Here is a 22,991-nt window from a genome sequence, read left to right as displayed (position 1 = left end):
CAAGTGATCACAAGCCCGCCTGTTCTGAAAAAGTTGTTCTTGGGAAAGTACATTGGAGCACAAGCATACTTAGCAGAAAACAAGATATTCTTTAAATCTGTAAGCAAGTACTCTATATATACTCAAGAGAAATATTAACAAATTGGCATTGATCTCATTATGCTTGCCTGTTTGTCCCACAACATCAGTTGCTGGCACCTAGCAATTTTCATTTTGGGATATGTTTGGTTTTCATGGTTTTCAGGTAGCCCAATAATTTTTCAATGATCTCTGCTTGTTCTATTTTCCAGGTCAGGTTTTTTAATGAGATATTTCACATTCTTCTTTTTTCCCCATTATGTTCATTTGGTTTTAAGTTTCTTGATTTCTCATAGAGTCATTAACTTCCATTTGCTCCATTCTAATTTTTAAGAAATTATTTTCTTCAGTGAGCTTTTACACCACCTGTTCTCTTTGATAAGTTTTGCTTTTTAAGGCATTCTTCTCTCTGGCTCTTTGAATATCTTTTACTATTTGATCTAGTCTGTTTTTAAGGTGTTATTTTATTCAGTTGTTTTGTGTGTGTGTGTGTGTGTCTCCTTTACCAAACTATAGACTCATTTTTTCATGATTTTCTTGTACCACTCTTATTTCTCTTTCCAATTTTTCTTCTACCTCTCTTTCTTGAGTTTCAAAATCCTTTTTGACATCTTCCATGGTCTGAGACCAATTCATATTATTCTTGCAGGCTTTGGCTGTAGGAGCTTTGACTTTATCTTCTGAGTGTGTATTTTGATCTTACTTGTCGCCATAGTAACTTCATCGTTCCCCCCATTGTTTGCTCATGTTCCCAGTATATTACTTACTATTAACTCTTTATTAAAGTAGGACTCTGCTTCCATGATGAAGGGTGCACTGTCCAAAGGTTCAGGGGTTTTGTGTACCTATTTTCGGAGATACTTCTAGAGACCTGTAAGTTTTCAATTCTTCCAAGGTGGTATGATCTAATAAGAGGTGTTTGCTACTTTCCTGGACTGTTCTTGGTTCTGGGAGCAACCAGAAGCACTCTTTTCTATCCTGCCATTGTGTGGAGGGCCCACCCCGCTACCCCCCTCTACTGTAGCTTCAAGCTCTGCTGTGCTAGTGCTTCTCCTCACCTTGGAAATGCCACCCAGGACTGTGACCCAGATCTGAGTATGGATAAAGCAGCAGACTCCTGCCTCAGTGTTAGCAAAAGAGCCCTGTAATTTCCTTTTGACCCTCACCATCTATGGCTGTCAGTTCTGTAAGCAGCTGTTGCAATTGCTCCTGATACTGCTTCAGTTCTTCCCAAGGCCTGTTCCTAGTTTGTGGGGTCAGGGCTGTGCTGCCATGGTCTATGTTGGAATGTGCTCCTCTCTCACCCTGGCACAATAGACTGCTACTGCTGACCTTACAAGTTGTCTTGGGCTGGAAATTTGTTTCACTCCATCTTCTTGTGTATTCTGATGCTCTAGAATTTGTTTAGCATAATTTTTTAAAGGTGTTTGGGTGAGAGGTCAGGTGAGTCCCTTCCTTTACTCCACCATCTTGGTTCTGCCTTCCCTATGTTGAGAGTACTGAAATTCTTAAATTTCCCCAGGTTTACAAACTAAGCATTGGTTATCTTCTATCCATGTAACACATCTCAGATACATTACTTTGTCACTAGTAATGAGTTCTCCAATTAATCTATGCCTCCATCATTTTTTGCCTCTTACTCATAATTTGTGACTCTAGTCTCTTCCCACTCAAAAACATGTTCAACAGAGATATTGAAATGATTTTCCAAAAGTGTAAGTCTCACCATGTCACTCTTCCATTCAGTAAATCCTATAAATTCTTATTGACTTTATACCAAAATATGTGAAAGAACCTGATCAACAAAATAAGCAAGCAATATTTTAGGATTTATTATAAAGCCTGCTACTCATCTCTTGATAGAGAGATGAGAATGTATGCATCCATACATGTATGCAATCCATGCATCCATCATATATATTTTTTGGACAGAACCATTATAGGAGTTAGTTTTGCTGGACTTTGTCTATTTCTGTAAAGATCCCCCACAGCCCAATTTTGGAGGGATGGAGGGAGATGTAACATTGAGCGAAAAGAGATTTGCCCTAATTGAAAAAAAAAGTAGAATTCAATTAAAACATAATATATAACATATATATGATATACATGTGTATATGTATGTATGTGTGCATATCTATCTATATATACATATCTATCTATCTATCTATCTATCTATCTATCTATCTATCTATCTATGTTGGCTGTTTCTTTTTAAAAGACATTTACAACCTAGAAAAAAAAACATCTGCATCCATTTTAAACATTAGTTCTTTCCTTGTTTCCCTTTCTTTACATGACTCTCCATTTCCATCAGTTGTACTTTTGTGTTGGTCATTTCTCATGCCTACAAATTTTTCTCTCCTCACCTCTGCTTCTTGGAATTCTTTGTTTCATTTCAAACTGAGGAGCTGAAACATCACTTTTTACATGAAGATGTACCTGATTCCACTAATTTATCTTGTCACCTCCAGATAATTATATTTCAGGGTTTTGTGTATATTTTATGTATTCTTATAGATGTACATATTTTCTTCCCCCACCCCACCCCATATCATAAAGGATGCAAGAAATATGTCAGATGTCTCTTTATATTTCTAAAACCTAATATACTCCCTGGTGGATGGTTCATACTTAATAAATTTGTATTGTTTGGTTGATGTGTTTTATACAAGAAAACACCTAAGCTCTTGCTTCAGTCTCTAAACTGAAGAAACTTATTTTCCTCATGAACTTATTCTTCTTTCTGTCTCATACTTTGAGAGTTTTGCACAAATAGTATCTTAGTGCCTTCCTCATAAAAGTAGGCTAGGTGTTTTTCTTTTCTTTTCTTTTTTCTTTTCCACAAAGGGCTTGAAACCATCCTTGAGTTCAGGATGCAAAAGGTTCTGGATGTCACTATCACTTATTGGTCACCTGAGTATAAAATAATGATGTGGATCTCCAGGTTCTTTTTCACTGGCCTGGCTGACAGTGAATGATGGGAAACTCAGGCAAGGAATCTATTTCCAACTGAGTCATTTTGACATGCCCTCAGTTCATTCCCTTGTTGAAGAGCTACAGCTCTTGTAGCTAAATCAATCTTCTTAACTTGAATAATTTGAATATCTTATTTTGGCTCATCATCAAACCTAAGCTTTTAGGGGACAGGCATATCAGGTCCAACCCAGATCAACTTCTGTAGTCTTTCAGAATTGGATGATAATGATAGCATTAAAGAGAAAAAGTGTAATGGAAGATAAATACAAATTGGATTTAATGCTTCTGATTGTGCTTTTGGAGATACTTCTAGGGGGCTGGAGTCAAGATGGCTAAGTGGAAACAGGACCTCTTCATGTTTCCAGCTCTCACCACCTCCAATCCTTGTAAAAGGGGACTCTAAACAAACGTTGGAGCTACAGAACCCACAAAATGACACAGAGAAGCTAACCTCCCACTGAGGACAGCCTGGCAGGCCAGCAGGAATCAGTCATCGCAGCCCTCTGGGAACCAAGCCAGCTCTGCACCGAGGTTTTAGCCCCACGGGGTGCCTGATCAGCCACAGGCTGGAGGGACTCCAGATCATGAGCAGCTGTAGCAATCCAGAATTATCAACAAGTAGATGCTAAGGACAAAGTGAGAGGTCAGTGCAGTGTGGATTTTGGGACCCAGTAGTTGGGAGTGCATCGGCTTTTGCCCCCAGGGCAAAAAGCCACTGAGGGGTGCTGCACAGCTGTCATCACATGGCAGCTTGAGCTCCTGGCCTGCAGAGTGGAGGGGGACCAAGCGACTAGTCTGAGGGGTAATCGCTCTTGCTTTAACATGCTTGGATCTGTATTGCAGTCTAGGGTGGAGGTCCTGGGAAGTGTGACCAGCTTGCCAGAGTGTGTGGAAGCTTCAGAGAGGGCACCCAACTAATACCTCCGACAGCTGAGAGAACCTTAGCATTTGGGACAGAAGCTCCCCTTTCTGGTGTCAGAGTCCTACTGTGGCAAAAAGCCCAGGGTTCAATTGACTGAAGCAACATGACCAGCCAAAGGAAACAAAACAAACAGAAGAATACAACATTAGACTCCTATTTTGGGCACAAAAAGGATCAAAGCATGAAACAGGAGGAAGACAGTGAAGTCAGAACTCCTGCACCAAAAGCTTCAAAGGAAAATATGAGCTGGTTACAGGCCATAGAAGACCTTAAGAAGCAGATAAGAGAAGTGGAGGAAAAATTGGGAAGAGAAAGGAGAATGATGCAAGAAAATTCCAAAATGAGAGTCAACAGCCTGACTAAGGAAAATAACACCTTAAAATCAAACTAACCCAAATGGCAAAAGAGGCTCAAAAAGGCAATGAGGAGAAGAACGCCTTAAAAAGCCAAATTTGCCAGATGGAAAAAAGAATCTCAAAAGCTCCATGAGTAGAATCATTGCTTCAGAATTAGACTGGAGCAAATGGAAGCTAATGACTTTATGTGAAATCAAGATGCTGTTAAACAGATCTAAATAAATGAAAGAATAGAAGGCAATGTGAAATATCTCAGTGGAAAAACCACTGACCTGGAAAATAGATCCAGGATAGAGAATTAAAAAATTATTGCACTACCTGAAAGTCATGATCAAAGAAAGAACCTAGAAATCATCCTCCAAGAAATTCTCAAGGAAAACTGCCCTTATGTTTTAGAACCAGAGGGCAGAATAGAGGTTGAAAGAATCTACTGATCACCTCCTGAAGAAGATCCCAGAAAGAAAACTCCTAGGAATATTATAGCCAGGTTTCGAAATTCCCAGATCAAGGTAAGAATATTACAAGCAGCCAGGAAGAAACAATTTGAATATTGCCGAAACACAATCAGGATAACTCAGAATCTGGCAGCTTCTCCCACTGAGGGATGGAAGGGCTTGGAAGATGATATTCCAGAGGGCAAAGGAAATACCTCTATAGATGGTGTCTGGTTAGCCTAAGTTACTCCTAGGCATATCCTAGAACCAACTTAAATTGGCTTAAGGAAGAGATTATTGTTAAATTTCTTTGTGGGCATTTATTCTTTGGAAATTGAAAGCTCTCACAAAATTAAGATTTGATTTACTATTTTCTTAAGATTGTCGAAACTTAAGAACGTGATGAAGAAGATGTTATAATGCAGATTAGACTTAAAAGCAAGTCAGATTTACTTTTCCTCAGAGAATTAGTTGTCAAATATACAACAGTACACCCTTGTGCATTCTTTACTCACAAAGATTAGAGACTAAATTGCCTGAGATCATTTATCAGAGGAAGACTTTATTTATAGGTTGTGTTCTTAAGAACTTTACCTTGAAGTTAATTGGGATAAAATAGTTTTTTGGCCAATCTGCAGTATCATCTTAGACATCCCATTGTAAAAATTTAATCCTTCAAAAATTCTGCTATAAAATTTCCTCAGGCTTCACTTCATTATCAAAGTAATCTAAAGGGAGTGAATATTGGGATGTTGAAAGAAATTTTCTCCCTATCCATAAAAAAGTAAAATCTAAGGAAGAATTTTGCCCTGACCAGATATGAGGAAGAGAGACTGCAAAAATATCATTGTTGGGGAGGCTAGGTAGCACACTGAGTAGAGCACCAGCCCTGGTGTCAGGAGGCCCTGAGTTCAAATCTGGTCTCAGTCACTTAACAGAAATACTAGCCGGGTGACCTTGGGCAAGTCACTTAACCCCAGTTGCCCTCCAAAAAAGCAAAAAAAAAAATTATCATTGCCTGTAGTTTAACCTTGATCTTCCTAGTGTTGATTTTACTTTTGGTCACCTAATTTACCTTTAGCAGTCCAAAATGAATTTTCATATCACTTATCATATGTACCTAATAGTTTCAAAGAGGACTTGGAGGGATGTGATGCAAAGTTAGGAATTTCTAATCTTAGTCCTTTTATATTCAATCATTTATTTAAAGGGATGTTATATTACTTGTCTGTTTTTGTTTCTGCTTTGACACCCCTGCCACTTTTTTAGGTCTATCCATATCAAAATTCTTGAATAATCAAATTGAAGGTTGACCAGTGGCCCTAACGTCATATATGTAACCAAAGATCTTCTAGAATATATTCATTTACTACCAAGAAGTAAAATGTAGTGAGTCCAGTGATGCAACCATTCTCCCATTAAAATTAAGCTAGATTTTTGTTTTTATTTTTCCTGTTATAGATATTAATAACATGAATAAAGACTAGATTTGCTCAGGAGTCTAAAAGATTGACCTATTTATTTAACTTTTTGGTCTTCTGAGTTCAATATAGTCACAAGCTGCTTTGGATTCCCTCTCTCAAATGTATATCTGTTAGTATATGACAGTCAACTCAGGTAAGAGAACTTCCTTCAACAATAAATTTAGAGTTTTTTCAATGCATATCATTATTTAAAAAAACCTGATTCTGGCATAAATAAGTAAATATGTTAATATTTACAGCTGAATGACCTATGATTGTTTCCTTTTGTTACAAAATTGAACCTAAGCAGCTAAGAGATTAGGCCAACTTAGGCCCACCTCAAAACACACAGTATCACAGATCTAGAGCTTTATGTGATACTGGCTTTTTTATCATTCAACAAATAGAAATGGGGTACTTATTGTACACAAGGCATTCAACTTATGTATACATGCAGCAATTGAAAATAATGAGGACCAAGAAATGATCGTTGATTAGAATTTTGGAGGATAATAGTTCTAGAATTATAAAGGATATGAGAGATCATTTAGGGATGTCAAACAGATGACATGCAACCTACATGGAACCCACAACACTCCTGAGTGTGGCCCGAATTAGAATAAAATGCAATTGGAAAATATTTATGAAAATATGTACAAATATAATAAAACTAGAAAGAAATCAATATGAATCATACAGGGAATCTTATATATGGCGTAATGGCCCCCACCTCTATTTGAGTTTCACATTACTAATATAATCCAATCTCTCATCTGAAAAAAATTAACGGAGGTGGAGACCTGAGGCACAAATAAGTTAAATGATTTGCTCAAGGTCATATCATATTTAGGATTTTACCAAAGTACCTTGATTCTAGTCAGCAATCTTTCCTCTGTACTATGCTATTTCCAGTCTCATAGATATAAGCATCATCAATATTATTACTCATACAATTTATTGAAGCAGCAAATAATAAATTATATATAGTGGAGTTTACTTTTTGGCAATACATCAGAGTGAGTCAAGTTAACAACTCTTTGCAAAAGGAAAAAAAAAACAGGTGTGGAAAATTCCCACCACAGATGCGATTGACTCCTCCTCAAATTCAGAAACCTAGTTTTCTCAGGATAATGATTTGTTGTTTAAGGATTCTCCCCATAGTTTCAGTTCTCTAAATAGAGTTAAATTCAATTGTCTCTAGTTGGTTTTTCAAGTTTTTTTCTTTTGACAGTTAACTCATTCAGTCTCTCAGAATACATATATTTGTAGTCCTTTCTCCCTTTTCTCAAATGGTATCTCTTGCCATGACAGTTAATTGTCTCAGGATAACTGCTTTCTCCATGACTGTCTCTAAAGTTCTATTCTCTCTCTTTGATGATACTATAATAGTATCTGTGGGATACTAGCCTCTTTGGGAATGGGATTTCAAGCTGGTTTTGCATAAGCCTAGTACATGGCATTAATTATTTTTAAATTTCAGATAACTCTATATAGATTATTATTTTAGTTTGCTAATCATTATATTTGAATCCAGATGTTTTTATCCAATGGAGTTTATTCCCTTAAGTTTTGTGTCACCTTAAATCTAGATCTAGATCTAGATATATAGACATGTACATACACACATATGTATACATTCCTTTTCTGCTTTCATTCAAGTGGTTCTTGACTAGAATGACTTCTCTTTTCACCTTCATCTCTTGGACTCCATGACTTCCTTTAAATCTCACCCCAAGTTCTATCTCCTACACAGGGCCAATATCTGAAATTTATTTAGCTTATATTTCATAATTATATGTATATATGTTGTTTTTTCTAAATGGAATATCATATTTTTGGGGTAAGAAATATGTTTATTTAGTTTTTGTAGATGTAGAATATAGCAGTGTGAGTAGAATATATCTTCATTTAATAAATGGATGAAAGAATTGGAAGAATTAATTTGAAAATTCTAAACACTTCTTATTCTCCTCCTACTTATTTTACCAGGCTTCAGTCCCCTTGTTGGATTTTAATCCAGTTCATACTAACTGCTATTGTCCCACAGCACTTTTCCTTACCTTTTTTTCTCTTCTTCCTATATGCTACTTTGCTTAGTGGCATACATTAATCCCATAGATTTAATTATTATCTCTGTTAATGATGATCAGATCTACTTTTCCAGTTCTAATCTCTAAGCTAACCTTTAGTCTTCTATCTCCAATTGGCTATTAGACATCTCAAATTAGTTGTCAAGAATACATCTTGAAATAAACATCTTCATATTGAACTCATATTTCCTCTAAACTGTCCACCCCTCCAAATTTCCCTATTACTATCAAGGGCATTGTCCTATTCTCAATCACATAGGTTCACAATCTCTGGGTCATAGTCAAGTTCTGATATTTTCTCATGCCTCCACATTCAATCTATCGCCAACCCCTATCATTTTCATCTTTAAAGCATCTATTTACACACCCCTTCTCTAATCTGATATTGCCATAACCATGGTTCAGGCCCTTATATTTTAATACCAAAACTATTGTAATAACCAACAGGTTGGTCTGCTTGCCACAAGAAATTCCTCACTGCATTCTAACCTCCATTCCATGATGGAAATGATTTTCCTAAAATTTAACTATGCCCTTGTCAATCCCTTACTCAGGAAACTCCAGCAGCCCTCTATTACCTCCAGAATCAAAGTCCTCTAGCATGCAAAGATGTTCATAACCTAATCAGTGTAATGGCAAGCACAGAAGTAGTTTACAACTTGTTTACCTGGGTTTGATGACCTGTGTATTTTCCACTACCCTTTAAGAGATGACTGAGTAGTGACTGATGGCTAAATAGTGCCTGATGATTGAATAGTGACTGAGTGGAGAACTTTGACTATTGTACTTTGTGACCCTTAAGGAGGCAAACCTCCTTGAGTATGATCGAATGATTGAGTTACTAAATGATTGTACTTCGTTGAAAATTGTTGTGACCACTTTGGTGAAAATTATGTGGCCATTTTATTGACAAGTCATTGTGAATGGCATATTTTGATTTTCTGTGATAAGTTGTAACATTGTGAATGCTGTACCTTGATTCTCTGTGAATGTTTTGTTCTGATTTGTTATTGAATAAATAGAGTGTTCACTATACTATGTAATCAGAACCTTGAAAGCTGTTCACAGAAGCAGTTCTCTGGAAAGCTGCTCATGAGTGGCTTTATAATTGCTCTTATCCCATATTTGAATATTGCTTGACTTATTAGCATTCCTTATCTATTCCTTAAACAGAACACTATGTTCCAAGTATTGTATCTGGCTGTCCCCCATGCCTGAATTTATCTTCTTCCCTATCTCTACCTCCTCTTTCCTCATGTTTTCCTCCAAATTCAAATTTAACCCCACCTTTTATAAAAACAACTTATCAAATACTCTTAATTTCCTGTGCTTTTTCTCTGTTGATTATTCACTATTTATCCTATAGCTAGTTTGTTTTTACACAGTTATTTATATGTATCCCCATTTGGATAGTCCCTTCCTCATAGTGTGCCCTTAACACAGTACCTAGCACATAATGTGCCCTTAATAAATTTTATTTGACAGACTAACATATATTGCTATATATTCAAATATTCCCAAAGTATAGAGTTTCAATCTCGGCTCTGTGTGTTCCTACCTTTGTAACTTTAGACAAATCAATAAACATTTCTACACTTTTTTTCCCTAGAGAAGATAAATGTGCTACTTTTGATATTTTAAGGGGTATCAAAGTAGAGAATCCCCTTAAAGTTCAAGTTCATTTAATATACCATGAAGTTCTTGTTTAGTTGTGGTTTGGAAAAGATAGGGCCAGAAGTTCTAGACAATTCTGATATCTTATGGTTTGCTCTTGTAATACAATAGGAAGAACCTTGAATTTGGAGTCATATTTAAATCCACAAGATGGTACTATTTGCTAAAATAGAAATAGTAGGAACCTTGGGGGAAATGCTTGTTGTTTGAATTTATTATAAATTAAGAAAAAGAATCAGATAAAATTGAAGGGAAGCCTACACTTATGGAGCAATGAATTGACCCTATGGCCTACAATTATGCACAGGATAAACTAGGATAACATTTTATTTAAGCTTGCAATATTTTTGGGAGAGTTTGAGCTGGGAGAGGGTGTGGTGATACATAGAGAAATGATTATAATGTATAAAGAAGTGGTAAAATTTATCTTTTCCAACTTTTATAAAGGAACAAATTCCTAACAAGTAAAAGAAAAAGAATTCTGATGTGGAATTATACAATGAAATTGATACAAATGCACAGGAAAGTCATTACCAAATAGATTTAAAAAAATCTATTCAACTTAAAAAACTCTTGTGTATTATCTTTTACATTCATCTCTGACTTGAACTTATTTCTGCCTTTGACATACCAGACATCATTTTCTAGAATTATACACAATTGTATTTAGCCTTCATTACTAAGTCTTGATTATATCTTCACTACCAAAAATACATTAAAATATTTCTTAATATTATTTTATATTTTCTTAATTACTTGCAAAAAATTTAACATTTGTTTTATTTTTTTAAATTTTGAATGACAAATTCCTTCCTTCCTCTCTCCTTTCCTTCGGAGGCAAGCAATTTGATGTAGATTATACATGTACAGTCACGTAAAATGTATTACCCTATTAACCATATGTAATGGCAAGCAAAGTAGTACTCTGCTGCTTGTTTCAGCTATCCAAGTGTCTTTGAGACTCACCTTTGATTATGTCAAGTCTTTGTTGGAAACAGTATACATTGTGTCATCTTTAATAGGTCTAAGTGAGTTTAGAGACCTTCCCTGCCCTTAATAGGCCTAACATCATCACATGAAACCTATATGGGAGGAGCTTGTTGAAAGAGCAGAACAGAAAGGGTGGAAGAAGAAGAGTGGAACAGGAAGGCACAGAGAAAATAAAGATCAAGCATGAGCCTGGGATGAAGCAGTAATGAGAAGGAAAATGCTTGTGGTGTTGCCACTCTGGCCATCTGTTCTGTCTGTATTGATGTTACTTTGTTAGACAGAAGCACTCTGTTGACTTGTGTTAATATTACTTTGTCAGACAGAAAGACTCTGTTGATTTGTGTTGATTTTTCAGACAGAAAATGAATTGAGATGATAGTACTGGCAATGTGTGTAAATATTGTTGTAACCCTGTTGAGTTTTGTTTTCCTAGAAAGAGGAACTGTGAAGAGCTTGGAGTGGAGCAGTCCCCATGAGCTGCAATATGGAACAGGAGTGGAGAGCTGCCTACCTGTGAATCCAGCAACAGTTAGGCAAATCCAGGAACAGCTACCTTGTGAATCCAGGAAATGGTATAAGTCCAGGCAAGAGGTGGGAGCAGTCAGCCTGGGGAGGAGGAGCCTTGGGGTTTGGAAGCCAGCCTCAAGTCAAGATGAAAGAGAACTTTACTTGGATACTCAGTTGTGATTGATAAGATTGTGACTTACTGTGACGTAGGAGTGGATGGCCTTTGTACTTTCCACTGCCTCTCAAGGATGACTGACTTAAGGATGATTGGAAGCCAACCTGGAGTCAAAATGAGAGAAGACTTGGCTTGGGTACTCTATACTGATTGAGCAGATTTTGACTTACTGAATGATATGATTTGTCTAAGACTATGTGGAGACGTTAGAGATAAGTTGTTATGGTATAGTGTTGTGAATGTTGTGTTTTAGTTTCTTGAATGCTTTACTTTAGTTTATTGCTGAATAAATAATGAGTTCACCATATTATGCAATTAGATCCTTAAACTTATTCATGGCAGCAGGCCTCAGGAGAGCTGTTTGTGATTGGCTTTACACCATATAGACAAAAAAAAGGACCAAAAACAACCTCCTCCAAAAAACAAAAGAATAAAAAGAAAGTTTTAAAAAGTATTCTTCAATCTATATTCAAACTCCTTCAGTTTATTTTTTACAGATGGATTGCATTTTTCTTTGTAAGTCCTGAAGAAATGTGTTGGATCATTATTTTGCTGAGTATAGCTCATCTTCATAATTAATCACCATATGAAAGATATGTTACTCCTGGTTCTATGTACTTCATTCTGCATTAGTTCATATAAGTCTTCCCAGTTTTTTTTTCTGACATCATTGGGCTTACCATTTCTTAGAACACAATAATTTTCCATAGCAATCATATGCCCCAACTTAATCAGCCAGCTTGCAATAGATGGATATCTCCTCAATTTCAATTTTTTTGCTGCCACAAAAAAATTGCTATAAACTATTTTGTACAAATTGGTCCTTTTCCTTTTGCCTATATTTTTTGGGGGGATATGGACTTGGCAGTTGTATTGTTTAGTCAAAGGAAACACATTGCTTTGTAGCTAGTTCCAAGTTGCTCTCCAGTATTGTATTAATTGACAACTCCTCCAACAATGCATTAGTATCTAAATTTTTCCACATCTCCTCCAACATTTGTCATTTTCCTTCTCTGAATATTAGGCAATCTGATAGGTTTGGTACCTCAGAGTTGTTTTAATTTTTATTTCTCTAATCAATAGTGATTTAGAACATCTTTTCACATGACTACAGATACCTTTGATTTCTTTTTCTGAAAAGTGCTGGCTCATGTCTTTTGCCCTTTATCAATTGGGGAATAATTTAAATCTAACTTTGTTCTTTATGAGAAATGAGGCCTTTAGCCAAGAAATGAAGGAAAAATATTTTCCAAATTTCATGCTTCACTTCTAATCTTTATTACTTTAGTTTTTTTTGTTCAAAATCTTTGTCATTTAATGTAATCAAAATTGTATGGTTGTAGGTGGTATAGAAGCACAGGACTGGCCTCAGACATTTACTAGCAGTATAACCCTGGGAAAATCATTTAACCCTGTTTGCCTTAGTTTCATCATCTGTAAAATGATGTGGAGAAGAAAATGGCAAAACACTCCAATATCTTTGTAAAGAAAAACCCAAGTGGGATCATGAAGAGTTAGATATGACTGAAACAACTGAATAACAACAAAAATGAAAAGTATTCATTTCACATTTTATAAAGATATATATCTTGTTTGATAATAAATTATTATTTTATCCATACATCTGACAAGTAATATTCCATGCCCCTCTAAGTTCCTCATTCTATCACCCTTTATGTCTAACTCATTTATGCATTTTGACTTTATCTTGGAATCAATATGTACTTGATATATATACCAAATTTCTGCCAAACATTTCCAGATTTCCTAGAAATATTTGCCAAATGATGAATTCTTGTTTAGATATTTGGATTTCTCAAACATTAAATTATTATGGTCATGTCTACTGTGTATTGTGTACCTGATCTATTTCAATCATCTATTATTTAGTTGCTGAGCCAGGAACAGATTGCTTTGGTGAGTACCACTTTGAGATACAGGTGGAAGTCTGGTACTACGAGGTTTTTTTTAGTTTTTTTTTTGTTTGTTTCTTTTTTTTCTAAGCTAATAGAAAAAAAAGTTAGAGTCACTGCTTGGCTAAAATGGAGTGACAGTGGATGATAAAAAAAAAGACATAATTAAACATTACTTATTTTGATAGTTTGTTTTCTGTGAAAGATGATAATAATTGTATTAGAAAAAAAAGAAAGAATGAATAATTAGGAATGGGAACCTAAGACAAATAAAAAATTAGTTAGTCATACAGTAAATATATATTACGTACCAACTGTGTGTCAGGCATTGTGTTAAGTGGTCGAGATTCAAATACAAGCTGCTTGCAGTCTAATAGTGGAAAACTACAGAAATAACAGAAGCTGGGATCATGATGAGTAGGGAAAGAACTCTACCCAAGAGCATGATGGAGAAGTCTAAATAAGGCTACAGAAATGCAGATGTGTCAAAAAAAGAAGAGATGGCTGGCCAGAACCCTGTCTTCAATTGGAAACTTTGGAGCTCATGGTTCCATCCTCAAAACAGAGAGGCAAAACATACTAATGACATGTGAAAACCAAGGCTTGAGGTTTCCCAGTGATTAATTCCCTAGGGGCAAGATGGGGAAGTTGAAAGAAGTTCTAAAAAGTACTGCCAGGTGGGAAAAGAATGTGAAAATATCTTTGATAACTTTAAATCACCAGCCTTCAGTTGCCATTTCTCCCAGGATATTGAAAGAATAAGTAAATATTATTGCTGTTTTACTTTCAGTGGTGTGAAGAACACAGAGAATGAGAATGTGGCTATAATGCAAGAGATAGGAAAATGTATCATTTTTCTGTATGTTCAATTCTGAGTATCTCATTTTAGGAACAACATTCATAAAACAGAGACCATCCAGAGAAGGGTACTTGGAATGTTAAGAAAATAGCATACAGTGACAGAAAATCTAATTTTTCCCTCTGGAGAAGAAAAGACCTCTAGGATATTTAATAGCTATCATCAAATATTTAAAGAAATTTTGGGTGGAAGAGTGATTAGACTTGGTCTGGTCCAGGGAACAGAGCTAGGAATAATAGATGGAAGTTGTAGAAAGTCAAATTTCAACAAATGTAAGGGGGGGAAAAACTTCCCATCAAAGAATTGTATTTAAAAGTGAAATAGGTTGTCTTATGAGGTATTTGGTTTTCCCTTACTTGGCAGTCTTCAAGAAAAAGCAAAGGCTCGGTGACCACTTATTGGGGATGTTCTGGAGGAGAAATGTAGAATTTTTGTATGGCTCTTATATGACATAAATAACAGCAATTTACAAGACAATGAAACTGAGTTTCACATAAATGTGATCTTTGATAAGCCTCCATGGTTGTTTTGGCAAGGAAGTGGGCCTTCCTTAGAAACACCCCTCTCCTATTAATACCCATTAATCTTTTCAGCTCATCAAAAACCCACCATGTCACAAACACAAAGGCTTGGATTAAAAGCAAGGTAAGATATTACTTCGTTATTTCAGTACCGATTAAATAATGGAATGTTCAGCACAGGACTAGGGGAAAAGGCTCAGAGATACCCCACAAAGGAATATAAAATAGCCCAAAATCACAAGTATAGCTACATTTCTGTTTCACTCAAGACCTTCACAAGCACCTTTGTCTTTCTGTAAGTTTGCTGATAATCTGTACAGAGTCACAAGTGTTATAGCTCTCAAATAATGTATCCATCTGGAATTACTTAGTGAAGATTTCTACAATCATCATTGCTGAACTCATTGTTTTCCAGGGTACATCATGGGTGTGGCTAGGTGGTGCAGTGAATAGAGCACCAACCCTGGAGTCAGGAGGACCTGAGTTCAAATATGGCCTCAGATACTTAACACTTAACTAGTCATGTGACATTGGGCAAGTCACTATACCCCAATTGCCCTGCCTTCCCCCCTCCAAAAAGCAGAAAAAAAACCCTCAAAAACAAAATAAAGTAAAAACAAACAAACAAAAAAAACCCAACAGTGTACATCATGGGCTCTATCATGTTTCATTATGCTTGCTTGAATATCAGTTTTGCATTCTATTTGATTTTGCCTGGCTGTTGTGAGTGTAAGCTACTCTTACCATTTCTGTCTTTAAAGGCCCCTTTGTGGTCATACTGTCACAATAATAGCTCAGGTCCTCATCGTTTTTTAATGAAATGTGCGGCCTTCAAAACGGTCTCCTTGTCTAAAATCTCCCCATACTCCATATGATCTCCAAAACAGCTGCCATGGTTATTTTTTTAAAGGTTAGGTCAGGTTGTTTGTTATTTTCTTGCTCATGGGTCTCCTATTACATCCTGAGTCAAATACAATCTCCTCTGATTGGTATTTAAAGAATCTTCACAACTAATTCCTTTTATGCCTTTTCAGGCTTTTTTATATCCCATTTCTCTCCCTATATTTTTTATGATTTAGATTAGTTTCTCAAATCCAATACTTCATCTTGGGGTTTAGGACCTTTTTACTAACTTTTCTCCATGGTTAGACTATTCTTCTCCTCAGTCTCACCTTCCTCGGCTTTGTATGAGATTTAGATCAAACCTTACTTTATTCAGGAGGTCTTTTGCAGTTCCCCAGCTGCTAATGCCTTCTCCTTTCAGATTATCTTCATCAATTGTGTACAATTTATGTATACTCTTAGTCATTTGTATTACCTCCCTCATTAGAATGTATACTTTTGAGGGAAGGGAGAGGTTTTGCTTTACTTTGTTTTGTTTTGTATTGGTTTTGCCTTTCTTTTTATCATTAGTACTTAGAATAGTTACTGACACATAGAAAGCACTTAATAAATACTTGTTGATGGATTGGATGAAATAACAATCTTAATAATAATAATAACAATACACGGTATTAAATACTTTATACTCCTCTAACTCTGTATTACTGTTCAGTTATACGTTGTACATTTTAGAATATTTTAGAGAAAATGGTTTCTAATATTTATAATATTCTAATATTTTATCTGACCTAAGGATTCTTTGATTCTGTTATGGACTAGTCCCGATTCTGACATTTACTTGTCAATGTCACCTGGGGCAAGGTGCCTAAATAATCTCTCCTCTCCTTTTTCCAAGATGGAAATAATGATACCTGCCCTACCTACCTCATGAATCTTTTTTTTCTGAAAATCAAACAAGATAATATAGGCAATTAATTTTGTAAATCATAAATGCTTATGGAGAGGTATCTGTGATATGGTAAATAGAGAGTTGACCTTGAAATCATTAAGACTGAAGAGTAGCTAATCTACATTGGTAAGGAATTTTCTTAAGTGTAAATTCTTTATACTAATGAAATCACAAGTTTTGTTAAAAATATTATAAATGTCAACTACAATTGATCTCTCACAAATTTGTTTGGAATGTACTAATGTTGATGGTCATAATGAGAACAATAAACCAATAAAGATTAATAAAATTTCTATACTACTTTAAGCCTCACAAAACAATTTATTTACAGAAACACTAAATTGTGTAGAATGATGTGATGGAAATGGTTAATAGCACTTTGAAGAATCAATTTTTAAATTTCAGTGTGAGTATTTATACCTTGCTTTATTTATGCTACATATTTATTTTATGTGCCAGTTACTGTGCTAAATGTTTAAAAATATAAATTCATTTGATCCTTACAACTCTGTAATGTAGGTGCTGTCATTATCTCCATTTTATAGTTGAGGAAACTGAGGTATAAGATAGTTAAGTGGCTTGCCCAGCATCATGCAAATAGTAAGTGTCTGAAACTGGATTTGAATTAAGTTTTATTGACTTCAAACCCTGAGGTCTATCCACTATCAAACTTGTAAGCTAGGCTTAATATTTAGTTGTCCTAGAGATTTAATGGTGCAGGGTATCATGGTTTGAATTGTTGACATTGTTTCTTGCTTTCCTATGTATAAGAACCCAGCAAGAGGAAAGTTATTGTTTCCATGGGACTGACACATACATTTGATGAAATACCCCACCATAGTAAACTTAATATCAGAGAGCTACTCCTGGCTATCAGAAGTCAGGTTTGACTCAGAACTTTTCTCAATTTATAAAAAGTGAGACCCAGAGATGTTTATACCTGCCCAAATTCACACAGATAGTGTGTGAATTTTGATTTAGAGTTATGATTTAAAAGTGATTTTCTCTTGATCCCACATTCACATTATTATCACACTTGAGATTATTTTATTGTTGTCTCAATCTATTGTGCCAATTTGATACAAAGGAAGAAAGTCTTATAGAGAAAGTAAGAATGAGGGTGACTGAAGCACTGAACTTACCACAATCCCTCCCTCATGATATGTCAAAATGTCGACCAAAGTAACCCTTGGCTTTGAGAGGAACACAGGGTAGCGGAGGAGAAAGAGGCCATTGAATGAAATCATGATGATCCTAAGACAGCAACTCGTATCAAGCTAAAAAGAATAGCTCCACTTCAAAGAAGTCAAGAGATGAGTGATTCATGAAGGATGAAATAGAAAACAGTGGAAGGATAGAGTGGAACATAGGAGTGATGTATTTCAAGCTCTACCATGGTGGGAAGAAACAATTGAAATTGCATTATTTGTGAGTTGAATCAGATTCCCTAAGATCTGATCACCAAGTATTCATTAGATCAAAGACTCACAACCAATTTCCTATTTCCTGCCCTCCTCCCCATTTTTCTAGTGTTTTAAGACCTTCACTTATGTCAACCTTTATTATCACAGGATACTAGAAAATGTGGGCTACTAAATCATATCAAATTTCCTCAGTTCTGTGCCTATGACATTTACACTTGCTTCTTTCCTAATGCTTGTTATTCAAGATTGCTTTCTGACTAGAGGAAAACACTTCCTTTACTCTGTATAGCTTTAAGGATTTAACTCTCTTTAGTATGCATTGTTTTGGGCAAGGCAGTGTTTCCTTTCTTCCTTTACTCTCCTTTTCATTTTCCCCCTCACTATTGTTAACCTCCTTTTCCCTCCATGCCCTACACCCATACTTTATCTTATTGAAGTGTTCTTTCTATCTTTTGACCTTTTTAGAAACCTAAATTTCTCAAGAAGACACTGAAGTTCTCCAGTACTTGTTGTTCCCATCTGCTATGACCCTCTCACATTTAGTCATCACATCCACTGATAAGCCTTCCCTTTAGTAACATCATTTAGCAACATCTTTTACTTTGAGGACTGTTTATGCCACCTCTCCATGTCTTCTAGACCAGATTTTTAATGCTATAACCAATAGACTTCAACATCAGCCCTTGGCCCACAGTTGTCTTCTCAAGACAACCTCTGCCTTCATATTAGAGGACAACAATATTTACTCTTAAAACCAATTAATATTCCACTCTACCAGTTCAGCGACTGTCACAATTTAGTTTATTTATGCCTCAATCACTGTAATGGTAATGGGATTTAAGATCTTCCATGCCTCTTGTATTGGCAAGCAAACAGGTACTTAGCACCTTGTTTCAAGTTCGTAATTGTGTCAAGTAGTAAGATCCAGAACTTGTGAACCCCACAGTGGGATGAACTTGCTAGTGTAACAGGAAGGGGAAACAGTAACGGGAGGAGAAAGAGGCCATTGAATGAAATCATGATGATCCTAAGACAGCAATTGGTATCAAGCTAAAAAGAAGGGATGGAACAGGGAGGAGCTAATACCATATATAAGGAAAAGTCAAAGCTAGAGAGCCAGAACTTCTTTTGAGAACCAAGTTGAAAACTTCTGAGAGCCAGCCAGAGTTGCTGAGAATTTATGAAAGCCAGCCAGAACTGTAGGGAATGAGAACTGCTAGGAGCCGGAACTTCTGAGAGAGTGAGATGGTAGAGGCTGAGGAGCTACCATGAGTGAGGAGAGGAGAATCCTTGCTAGAGGAAGTATGTGAAAGAAGAGGATCCTTGCTTGAGGGAGCCTGTTTTGTTTCAAAGGCTTGGGAATGTGGGGGTTTGCTGCATTGACTATGTGTACCAACTTCATGGTTACTGTAATGACTTTGACTTTCTGGTTTTGGGACTTGGTTTTCTGGTATTTGAATAAATGATTTGGTTCTGTACTCCATGTGGAGAACCTTTTACATTTTGTGATTCACAACTACACCAGAATATTCATAGCCACTGTGGGTAACTATCAATATTGCATTGCTGGTATTGCATTGCTGGTATTGTGACTGGACCCACAGTCACAAACCCACATTGATGTCATCATTACCTATAACTAATCATGTCATCTTCACAATCTGTTCATGAAAATTCCCTCTCATTCTATGTATCCATGCTTTCTTCACCCTATTATTTATTCTCACCACAACATCCAATCTTTTATTTTGTACTATTTTATCATCCCTATTCTAGACTGATTTTTCCCCATTAATTGACTTGATTTCATAATTAACCAGCTCAACTGTTATGACTAAGAGGTTAAAATATATTGAATCTTAGAGAATGAGAATGACATTTGATTTAACCGGACTTGATTTCCCATTATTGGCTACAAGTGGGTAAAGTGAGTAGATGATCTGAGGTTTCTTGTAAAGGGACCCTGCCCCGCCCCAGGGGCGGAGAAGAAGACTAGTATAACCAGGACCCCATATATGGTGATAAATGCTGTTGGGACTGATGATTGGGCGAGAAGGGTCGGGAAGGGCTATAAAGGCCCTAGGGCGGAAGTAGAGGGGAGACGCGAGACACGAGACGCGATGTAATCAGTGGAGAATAAACACCCCCCAAAAACTCCCTCCGCTCTCTGTCTGGTGATTGTTCCCCTCAAGGGGCTGGTGACGACCGAAGACCCGGATATGGGTAAGTAGAGGACCGTAGGGCAGGTGAGGATTCCACGGGCAGAGGGACCCCGGCAGTTTCTCTATAACTTCTCTCATCCCAAACACACTTTCACAATTCTCATGTTAAGGGAGTTAAATGTATAATTTATAAAAGCTATATTTCACCCCACTTTTTTGTGTTTGGAAAGGTTCATACCTATTTAATACTGTCATACTGATCATAAATCAAGAGATGAAAGATACTTCAAAGGATGTTTAGCCCAACACTATAATTCTACAAATGAGGAACCTGAGGCTCATGATATTGTCTTGCTCCTGGTCAAAAAGGAGGTAACAATTAGTGATAGCATTTAGATTGTCTACTGATTCAAAACCAGTTTTCTTTTGACTATTCTATGACTCTACTATGTACTTTTTATACTCCCCACTGATAATTTTGTGTACATTTCACATATACAGTTCCTATATTTCCCAGTGAGAATCTTTAATTGTTCCTATCTATGGATCTTTTCCCACACACCTTATTCATTCCTATTAGGGGAACCAGATATATTTTCTTCGAGCTACAAAGTTGTATTTTGACCTGATGAGATACAAATTTGCTCTTGGCACAATTTTTTCTGTCTTTTTTGTTTGTTTTCCCTCTCTCATTGGCATAGCCTAAAAATTCAATAATTCCCTTTGTGTGGCAAGAAATGTTTCTACTCTTTGGACCTCACAGATATACTAATAAAGTACAGATAGTTTCTTTTCATCTATCACTGGTCCTCTCAAACTTTGCAAATGAAATGAATACTTGCCTATCTTGGAGTAGGGTTTCTCATTTTTTTTATCTTCATGAGAATACTTATCACAAATTTAAAGTAAAGGATGAGAATATGACTTCCTGTCTTTTGTTTTTTTGGTACCTGGAAGAAGTGTTTTCTGTCAAAGAGTCCTGTCTCTCTAGCTCCCCCAGTAAAGAACTAAGTCCTTCAGTACCTCCCTAATTTACCCTATTAAGCACTGTGGGCAAAATTACTAAAATCTTCCATGACTGTCAAACTTCTCTGTAAATTACCAGTTCTCCTACTTTCTAAAAGTCCCCCAGAATATAAGAAATCATTAAATACTATCATTCTCCTCCCAAATTATTGAGAAGGTATGAATTGTGAAGAATCCAGTGGTTATTTATATGCATAAACACACACACACACACACACATGCACATGCGTCCACGCACATGCACACACACCACTGCTTCAAGGAACTACAAGGCCCATCATTAACTTGATAACAAAATCGGGGGGGGGGGGAGGTGAAATTTACTTGGTTCAAGAAATTTACTTGGTTGCAGGGTCGAATTTGCAATTTCCATTCTGTGGAAAATTCTTAGGGGATGTACAGAACTCCCTGAGCAAGGATGTAAGAGAGAAGAATCATTCAAAGATCCTCTCTGCTCTTATTTAGAGAAGAAAAAGCCATTACTGACTGACAAAGGAGAATTGCTACTCACTAGATTTTTACAGGCCAGCTTCTGCCCTGAAAATTGCATATGTAAAAAAATATTACTTTTAGTCCTTTTAAAAAAGTTATTCTTTTCCATATTCACAGAGATCTAGTTATATATTATCTTTATGTAACTGATGAGGGGGCTGACTTAAGGTCAAATGTCCTGGTGGGATATAGTACCACAGTAACAGAGGCAGACTAGAGTACATAGCGCATTAAGTTTCCAGTTAATTACTGAGCCATGCTTCCTCCTACTGTTCAAGATTTTGTCAAAATCTATTTACAGGCACATCAGATGACAAGTGCAACTAGATTCAATTTAATGTGTCATATTATAAGACGTTGAAGCAGGATTTTCCTATAGTTCTTTAGCTGAACAATTCTTTGCACATTATCTTTACTTTGCTGATTTGGTCTTTGTTTTCTTTACCCTTTTCTTCCTGGAGTTCACATTAATCACCCTGGTGAATATCTATTTAAATAAAGGTTACTTACTTCTCTGTTTGATTTTCCCTTGTAAAGTATTCAGCAAAAGTGTAAACTTATCTTCATACTTATTATTTATTAATCCTACAGTGTCATTGTAGCTTTCAGTTGTTTCAGGATTTTAATACTTAATGGTTCTATTCTATTACTTGAAAGTGAAAAGATTTGAGAATAATGAGATGATTTTCAAGTGTTGGAAGAAAAGCAATATAAATCTTTGAGCATTATTTCAGGTAAAAATCATAACCAATTAATAGCTAATTAATTAATTCATACTAGAAGTAAACCATAATTGTGATAAACTGATGAAAAGGATAATATAATTGCATGGGACTCCTGGAATAAAAATAACTTTTCCATTAATTTTTCATTTTAAAATATAAAATATTATCATATTAACAAAATTATTTTAAAATAAGATTAATCAATGACATCTCATCTTTGTTTTCATTTTGCATTGCTGATTCTCATAATCGGATTTTAAATTTTATCAAGTAAGTGTTTCAATATAGTTCTTAAGAATGTATTATAAAAACTGCTTAAATCTATACAGAAGATTTAAATATTGACAATATCATAAGACTGATATTGTAACTTTACAAATGAGAAAATTGAGTCCTAGAAAGTTTAAGTAAT

Source organism: Petaurus breviceps, unplaced genomic scaffold (genome assembly GCF_028583685.1).
Source record: "Petaurus breviceps papuanus isolate PSGF00001 unplaced genomic scaffold, PetGlider_PUasm1.0 40, whole genome shotgun sequence".
NCBI lineage: Eukaryota > Metazoa > Chordata > Mammalia > Diprotodontia > Petauridae > Petaurus > Petaurus breviceps.
Note: the sequence above shows the minus strand (reverse complement) of the source record.